This window comes from Papaver somniferum, chromosome 10 (genome assembly GCF_003573695.1).
Source record: "Papaver somniferum cultivar HN1 chromosome 10, ASM357369v1, whole genome shotgun sequence".
NCBI lineage: Eukaryota > Viridiplantae > Streptophyta > Magnoliopsida > Ranunculales > Papaveraceae > Papaver > Papaver somniferum.
In genome coordinates this window covers 112,984,004-112,992,902 of record NC_039367.1, presented here as the reverse complement: position 1 = coordinate 112,992,902, position 8,899 = coordinate 112,984,004, and positions in this window count along the sequence as shown.

Genomic DNA, 8,899 nt, shown 5'->3' with positions numbered 1-8,899 from the left:
ATTATTTCAATTATATAAACAAATATAATGTGGAAATAAAAATAACACAGACACCAGAATTTTGTTAACGAGGAAACCGCAAATGCAGAAAAATCCCGGAACCTAGTCCAGATTGAATACACACTGTATTAAGACGCTACAGACACTAGAATACTCCAAGATAACTTCGGACTGGACTATATTTGAACCCCAATCAGTCTCCCACTGATCCAAGGTACAGTTGTACTCCCTACTCCTCTGATCCCAGCAGGATACTGCGCACTTGATTCCCTTAGATGATCTCACCCACAAATAAGAGTTGCTACGACCCAAAATCGCAGGCTAAACAAATCTGTCTCACACAGACAAGTCTATCAAAGGATCAATCTGTCTCCCTCAGAAAAACCCTAAAATTTTTTGTTCCGTCTTTTGATAATAATCAAGATGAACAGGAACCAATTAATAATCCGATCTTATATTCCCGAAGAACAGCCTAGATTAATCAATCACCTCACAATAACCTTAATCATATGGTAGCGAAACAAGATGTCGTGGAATCACAAACGATGAGACGAAGGTGTTTCTGATTACTTTTTATATCTTGCCTATCGGAGAACTCTCACGATCTCAAGCCAATCAGTATGGTTTTACTGTTACGATAGAAAATGCAAGATCAGATCACACAACTACGATAAAAGTAGTATCGGTCTGGATTCACAATCCCAATGAAGTCTTTAAGTCGTTAACCTGGTTTTAGAAGAAGAAAACCAAAGGTTAAAAGAGAAACGACTCTAGCATGCAAACTAGTATCACACGTAAGGTGTGGGGATTAGTTTTGCACAATACTAGATGTCTCCTTTATGTAGCCTTTCAAATTAGCGTTGTGTTAGTTACAAAGAAATCAATATTCACCGTTAGATGAAAACCTGATTTAGATTCAAGATAATATTTCTCAACCGTTAGATCGAAAACTTAGCTTGTCATACACAAATGACTGTACGCTTCTAGGTTTGTTAACCGCACCCAAACGTGTACATTTTTGGTTCAACAATAGTCTACCCAAAGAGGTTAACCATATGAGTGTTTCATACCAAACATGTTCTTCTTCACCATAACTAGTTCAATTGACTCAAATGAACTAGTTAAGAAAGTTGTTCAATTACAAGGAAATCTTATGTAACTACACAAGACACAATTGAAGCAAAGATGATTTGATTCACTCGAATCGGTTCATGAACTTTAATAGGAACGGTTTGCAAATGCATTCCTTAGTCTTTTAAGATTAAGTTCAGAAATCATCTTTAGATCTTCTCAAGTTCGCAGACTAGGTTCGCGGACTTAAGACACCGGATAGAGTTTACAAACTCCAGCAGAAATTGTCAGGTTCGAGAACTAGTCCGGTTCGCGGACTGGGTTCGCGGACTAGGTTCGCGCAAGTAGTTTGTCAACTCCAGCAGAAATTCTCGGGTTTGAGAACTTCGGCAGTTCGCGGACTGAGTTCGCGGACTTGGCACTTTCCATACTTCCGGTTCTCTTGATCAAAAAAGTTCGAAAACTTCGGTTCAAGGAATCCATTGGTTATGTAATCTAAACTCTCATTCCAATCATTGAAACATTCTTAGAGGACGTCATGTAGTTGTCACACTATTTCTCGTCAAAGCAATTTTCAAAGTGACTGAAACATTCATGACTTTCGTCACTAGGTAAAGATAAACTTGGTCGAAGCGAAAATCTTACCAACACATATTTCGAGATATATATAGGCGAGGTATACTCGGCTCGAAATACCAAATGTGTATGATCTAGTCTATATATATAGCATATGACTTTTGTCTCAAAGAGTAGGAGATAGAATAGATAGACTTTTGAGTGACAGATAAGTTCAAGTCTCCACATACCTTTTTGTCGAGAAGTTCCACCGGTTCCTTGAGTAGATCTTCTTCTTGTATGAAGAATCTCCATGAAGTCCTTGAGCTCAACTACACTTAATATCCTAGTACGAGACTTAGCTATTAGAGACTAGAAATCAAGACTTGTAGTTTTGATCACTAACATTGACAAACATGCTTGAGATAGGAACGCATGCGAGTTTGACCGAGCAGTGCTCTAACAAAAACCATAAAGATTAATACTGCAAAAATCATCTTCCAAACAAGTTAGAATTTAAACAAATAAATCAAAAAACATGAAGATAAAAACGTTGGACATATCTATGTGTAATCACAATAATGGATATTCCAAACTCTAGTTATTCTTCTAATAAAAACAGAAAATAAAAGATTTACCAGGCAATAAGACCTTTGAAGAATTCTTTATCGTCCCCGAACTCCTTTTCGTCAACACCCATTGGGACATAAGGTTCATTAAGGTAGGAGTTTATATCAATAAACCTTCTCGGCTGATGTTGTCGAACCAGGGCCTTCTGAATCTCATGAGTCTTATACACAAAAGCATTTATTTGTTGAATCTCCTTTCGCATCTCCTTCAACTCTACAAGAACACCAGAAAACTTATGAGAGTTTGAAGGAACGGCTCTTGGCTTCCTCACATTCCTTCTTTTTATTTTCAAGGTAGGAGATAACAGATTTTTCTTTTTTCTTCATGATTAATGGCTTAACAATCAAATTAACATCTTTTCCATCAGAAGACATCATGCTTGGGTATCCATAACGTATGGGTTTGTGAGAGGAAATCACAAATTGAAATCAACAAGTAGTCTTGAGATAAAAAGAGGTTTTGAAGAAGGAAAAACGAATGTAGGGTTTCGAAACCCTTAAACAGGTTCGTACACGTCCAACTCACAACCCTATAAAGAGTCGAATTGTCGATAATAACCCTCCTTTGTTGATAGACAGGAAAGAACAAAAAACTAAGAAAAAGAACGAAAAACTTTTCTTAAAGCCTGAGAGGTACAAAATCATTGTCTCTTTTGATCAGGCACATGAGATAAGATTTCCAAAACAACACAATCAAGTTGCGTTTCGGTGAACAACAATTTGTCCACCATTTTCCTCTTGAGAGGAATCCTCAGACTTCTGTCTATCAAACCGATTTGACCATACCTTCTCCTCTAATGGTCTTGGTTTGTTCTTGGAAACTAATTTCTTAGATGAAGATAAGATCCTACATACCTCAGCGGTCTTCTGAGATGTGCACGCAGCTAGACCCATGGTGGAACCTGAAACATTACCAATAGAGTTTCCAAGAATTGGTTCAATATTTTCTTCCAGATTAGTTGGGTTCTCTTATGAAAGAATATCAAGATTGATGTATGTATTGCTACAATTATCAAAATCAATATTTTCACCAAGAAGTGCAACACTTGATTTCTCGTCTTCATTAGAATCACAGTTGCCATACATTTCATCAAGAGTTGCCGCAAGACCTTTGTTCCCAGTTTATTTTCTACGATTTGCACACTCGTTTGCAGAATGACCAAATCCTTTACACTTAAAGCACTGAGGCATATCCTCATCATCAGTCTCATCTGTTTCCCTGTTTTTAGGAGGAATACAATTATGAGGTTTAACTGATGCCTTAGGCTTATCTCTGGAGAACCGTTTACTTCTCTTCAACAGAATATTCCTAAATTGTCTTGTGATCATCGAGATTGACTTGTCAAGATCTTCATCTGATGAATCTGTCTCAGAGTGATCATCTTCAGAGATATACACTTTTTTACTCTTATCAAGTAATTTAGCGTCCTTGTGTGCTTTGAACGCAACATCCTTGGTTTTGGATGAATGTTCGTGATCAAAGAACTTAAACTTCCCAACCAGCGTATTTCTGGAAAGATTATCAAGGTTCTTTCCCTCAACGATGGCATGCTTCTTAGAATCGTATCTAGATGGCAGCGATCTGAGAATTTTCATCACAATGTCCTTTTCAGGAATAGTCTTACCCAATGCAAAGGATGCATTAACAATTTCAGACACTTTGTGATTAAATTTATCAAATGTTTCTTCATCTGCCATACGAAGGTTTTCCCAATCGGAATTAAGGTTTTGGAGCCTAGCTTCCTTTTCACTGGAGTTACCTTCGAATACGGTTTCCAAGATATCCCAAGATTCTTGTGACTTAGTGCAATTAGTCACATGGTGCTGAAGATTTGGAGTAATGGCATGTATAATGGCATTCAAACCGTCGGAGTTTTGCTTTGCAGCATTTATCTCGGCAGGGGTGTATTCACCAATAGGTTTGGGAACATTTACATCTCCAACTGCCACAACGGTATGATTATATCCATTAACAACATATACCCATGATTGAAAATCACGCGCTTGAAGAAAAGCTCGCATAGCAATTTTCCACCATAAGTAATTTGAGCCATCGAAGACTGGTGGTACGTTAATAGAGATAGCACCTCTGTCCATAGAGTCAGATCGCTACAAACACAGACTTGTAAGGTCTTAAACGTGTTTGCCTGCTCTGATACCAATTGAAAAAGTGGGGGTACAACAACCACACCCAACAATTCGATTAGAAATCTGTATGGACAAACTCCAATATACTTTCTAGAGAATCAACTAGAAAGTCAGACTCAATCTAGATAAAAGTATATCAAAGAGTTTATATCTCAATCTCTCGATTTGATATATATTCAAGCAAATAGAAATCTGCGAGTCTTTGTCAAATACTAGAGAGATAACTTGGATGGTAGAAAAGACCAATATCCAAGTGTCAATCAATTTAAATCAACAACCAAAAGGTCGGATATTCTAATTGATTGAACAACGCATAACCTGTGATATTTCAATTATATAAACAAATATAATGCGGAATAGAAATAACACAGACACCAGAATTTTGTTAACGAGGAAACCGCAAATGCAGAAAAACCCTGGGACCTAGTCCAGATTGAACACACACTGTATTAAGCCGCTACAGACACTAGCCTACTCCAAATTAACTTTGGTCTGGACTGTAGTTGAACCCCAATCAATCTCACAGTGATCCAAGGTACAGTTATGCTCCTACGCCTCTGATCCCAGCAGGATGCTACGTACTTGATTCCCTTAGTTGATCTCACCCATAACTAAGAGTTGATACGACCCAAAGTCGAAGACTTTGATAAACTCTGCATCACACAGAAAAGTCTACGGTAATAGATAAATCTGTCTCCCCCGAATATACCTACGAGTTTTGTTCTGTCTTTTGATAAATCAAGGTGAACAGGAACCAATCAATAAACCGGTCTTATATTCCCGAAGAACAACCTAGTATTATGGATCACCTCACAATAATCTTAATCGACGCAGCGAAAAAAGATATTGTGGAATCACAAACGATGAGACGAAGTGTTTGTGATTACTTTTCTATCTTGCCTATCGGAGATATAAAATCTCAAGCCAATTATTTCAATTGTACTCGTACGATAGAAATAGAAAGATCAGATCACACAACTACAATATAGGATCAGAATCTCGCAACAATTATGCCTCAGCGAAGTTATCAATGGTATAGCACAATAGCGTCGCAGAACAATTTCAGAAACGACGTCAGCAAGGATCATGAGAAAGATGTGATAGTCTTGCGAAAATTAGAGAGCTTGTGAAATTAACATTTGTAAGGTTGCGAGAATGTCGCAAACCATACCCGAAAATAAAGGACAGATTAGCTGTCATCCACTAGTATTTCCTTATAAATAGTCATTCGAGTTGTACAGGAGAGGGAGATCTTTTTTGAGTAAGAAACAAGTAAATAGGAGAGAGAAAGTTCAGAGCAGAGATCATTCTTGACTTCTTTATCTTTCTTGTAAGAACATTCAGAAATTAATCAATAAAATTAAGAGTGTAAACCTGAAAATGAGCTAATCAATAATGAAATCATATGAGGGGTGTAGTGTAGGATTTCCTGCAACTACATAATGGCGCTAGAAACAGGGACGAGTTGAAGATTATTCTAGAAAAAGCTAAAGATTGATATTGAGATTTGTGAAAATTTAAAGTGATTGATTAAGAATTTTTCATAATTTCTTGCAATATTGTTAGCATTGAAGAAATGGCTAGAAGAAGAAATACATCCGAACAACCGACTACTATTAGAAGAAGCAAGAGAATTGCTGGAAGAGATGGGAGAATCTACTAGAATGAGAAATAATAGAGAAAATCTAATTCAATCGCCAATTCAACAAACATTAGTTCAAGAGAGGAATACAGATTATGACAGAGTAAGGGTACACACTTGGCGATCAAATTCAGCAGAAGAAATAGAAGAAGAGCAACAAAATAGAAATTATAGACATGAAGAGAGAAATCAAGAAGCAGATGAAGGAATAATTCATAGAAATGAGGAAATTGGAGTGTTAGAAACATTGAGACGAAGAATACATGAAGAAAGAAGAGCCGAGGCAGAGGAACGTGCGAATTTAACAAGGCAAAATCACGAATTAAGGATGGAGAATATCAGATTGCAGAATAGAAGATCGAGAAGTATTACAAAATCATATTTCAGATCAACTAGAAGAGAAATTAGGAAAAATTCACCCACGATCAATGCTGGAAACAATATTCAAGAAGAAATATCAAATCCTAATGAAGAATATCGCGAAAATAGAGAAAGAACTGATGATCGTTACATTCCACAAAATGAAACTTTTGATGATGGGAAAATTGGAGGTAATCAAGAGAACGGGTTAAATCAGAGAAAAAATAACCAAGATGGCGAAGGAAATCAAGAGGAAGGAAGAATAATTTTACATGTGAGAGAAACTCAAAGAAATCAACAGACAATTGAAGAAGAAATTGAAAGACATAATACTGAACAAGCACGTTTAATCTGCGAACGTGAAAGATTGAGAGCGGAAATGGAAGAACAAGAGCTTCAGGAGACAATTCGCCAGAACAATCATGACAATCGAGAAAGAAGGCGTATACAAAACCGGAATAACGATAATCTCAATGAGGAGTATGATAGAGTGAAGAGAATGGCTGAAAGACAGCGAATTGAATTGATAAGAAATGAACAAAATTATGGTGGGGAAAATGAACGACATCATCATTTGCGAATTCAAGATAGGGATGAGGAAGAGAATCGCATAAGAAGACGAGATGAGGATAATGAAGAAGAGATACGAAATTTCGCAAGAGAAGATAGACGTGAACGTAGAAGAAGAGAAGCAAAATTAAAGAGACCAATGGGTCAAGATTCAGGTGTAAATAAACAAATATTGAAAGAATTAGAAGAAATGAGAGGAATGCTAAATAACAGATGAGAAGTAGGTAGAAGACAATTGGATGAAGCAATAAAAGAAGCTGCGAAAACTCCATTTACAAGGGAAGTACAATTAGGAGGAATACTACCGAAATGCAATTTGCCCGCATTAACCAGTTTTTTTTTGCTAAGTCAAGAAAATATATAGATAAAAAAGATATTTACAAGATAGGTGAAGGAGAAAAGGGATCAGAGAAACCCCTAAAAAACTCCTAAAACCTATTTAAAACGATAATAAATTACATTTGGAAACTCAATAGAACTTAAAAAAACTGGTCGACCTTCAAAGTGAAAACCAACCCCGTCCTCTAATAAACAACCACGCTTTTCCATTGCATCAGCTGCAAAATTTGCCTCTCTAAAAGAATGTTCAAAACGAATTGAACCATATAAACCTTTAACATCCATCCATCTTTTCCTAGCAAACCAAGGAACGTTATCTTCTTCCAAAGCCCTCAACATCAACACACTTGTAGAATCTGATCTAATAACAATGCAAGCATATCCCCACTGAACTTCCCATACCCACAATAATACCATACAATTCAGCCAAATAATTAGAAGTAACTCCCAAACCAATACACATTGCACCTACCACTTCACAATTTGCATTCCTTGCAACAACACCAGCTCCCGCCACCCCAGGATTACCTCTTGAGGCGCCATCCGTGCACAAAAGCAATTCATTATCATTAGGAGGAAACCAAAAACACTCCTTGGGATCAGTAAACTTCACCTTTCTATGCCGAACCCTAAAAAACTCCAGAATTCTCAAGTCATCCATAGAATTATGCATATAACTCTTCATACGAACTGAATAATCTTGCATCAAACTAAAAACACGTTTTTGAAATAAAGACCAACAAGGGTTCTTCTTTTCATACACTTTTTTGTTCCTAGTGAACCATAATTCTGATCGCACAACCAAATTCACTACCAACCACAAATCCTTAACAATACCACTATGATTTTTTGCCTTTTGGTAAGAAGTAATGATATCATAATTAGGTTTAATTTTGAAAATACCTTCAATCCACTCCCAAGCTTGACGCGCAAAATTACAGCTCCAAAGAATATGTTGGAGAGACTCCTCCTCAATCTGACACACACTACATTTAGATGCAAGTTGAATTTTAAATCTGCTACGTACCTTATCAAGAGTAGCACACGCACCACGAATAAACTTCCAGTTCTGAGCCGCCAATGAAGGATGCACCACCCTCTTCCATAACAACCCCGCCTCCTTCAAAATAGGATATTTCTTCCTAATCAATTCCCTAGCTGACTTGACAGAAAATTTACCTTGTAAATCAGGCATCCAAAAACGCCCATCCACTCCCATATGAATTTTTGGTAAATCATGTTGCACCACAACAGCACTTAAAAGGAGTTGTGAATGAACTCCTTGAATCTTCCAATCACCTTGCACAATAATATCACAAACACGAGCTGATCTGTCTAAATCCATGCGATTTAAAACACTAGCTAAGGTTGTATTTCCATACCATATATCAAAGAATAAAGAAGTATCCCTACCGTCACCAATAAAACACTTCGTGTTGTCCACCATCTCCTTATGAACCCAACGAAGACCCGGAAGAATAAAAGATTTCACCCCTGCCATCTTAATACGACCATCCCTACAAGTGAATTTGGCTTCCAAAAACCTCGCCCACCTCTTACGAGAAGATTTTATAGCCCACCACAA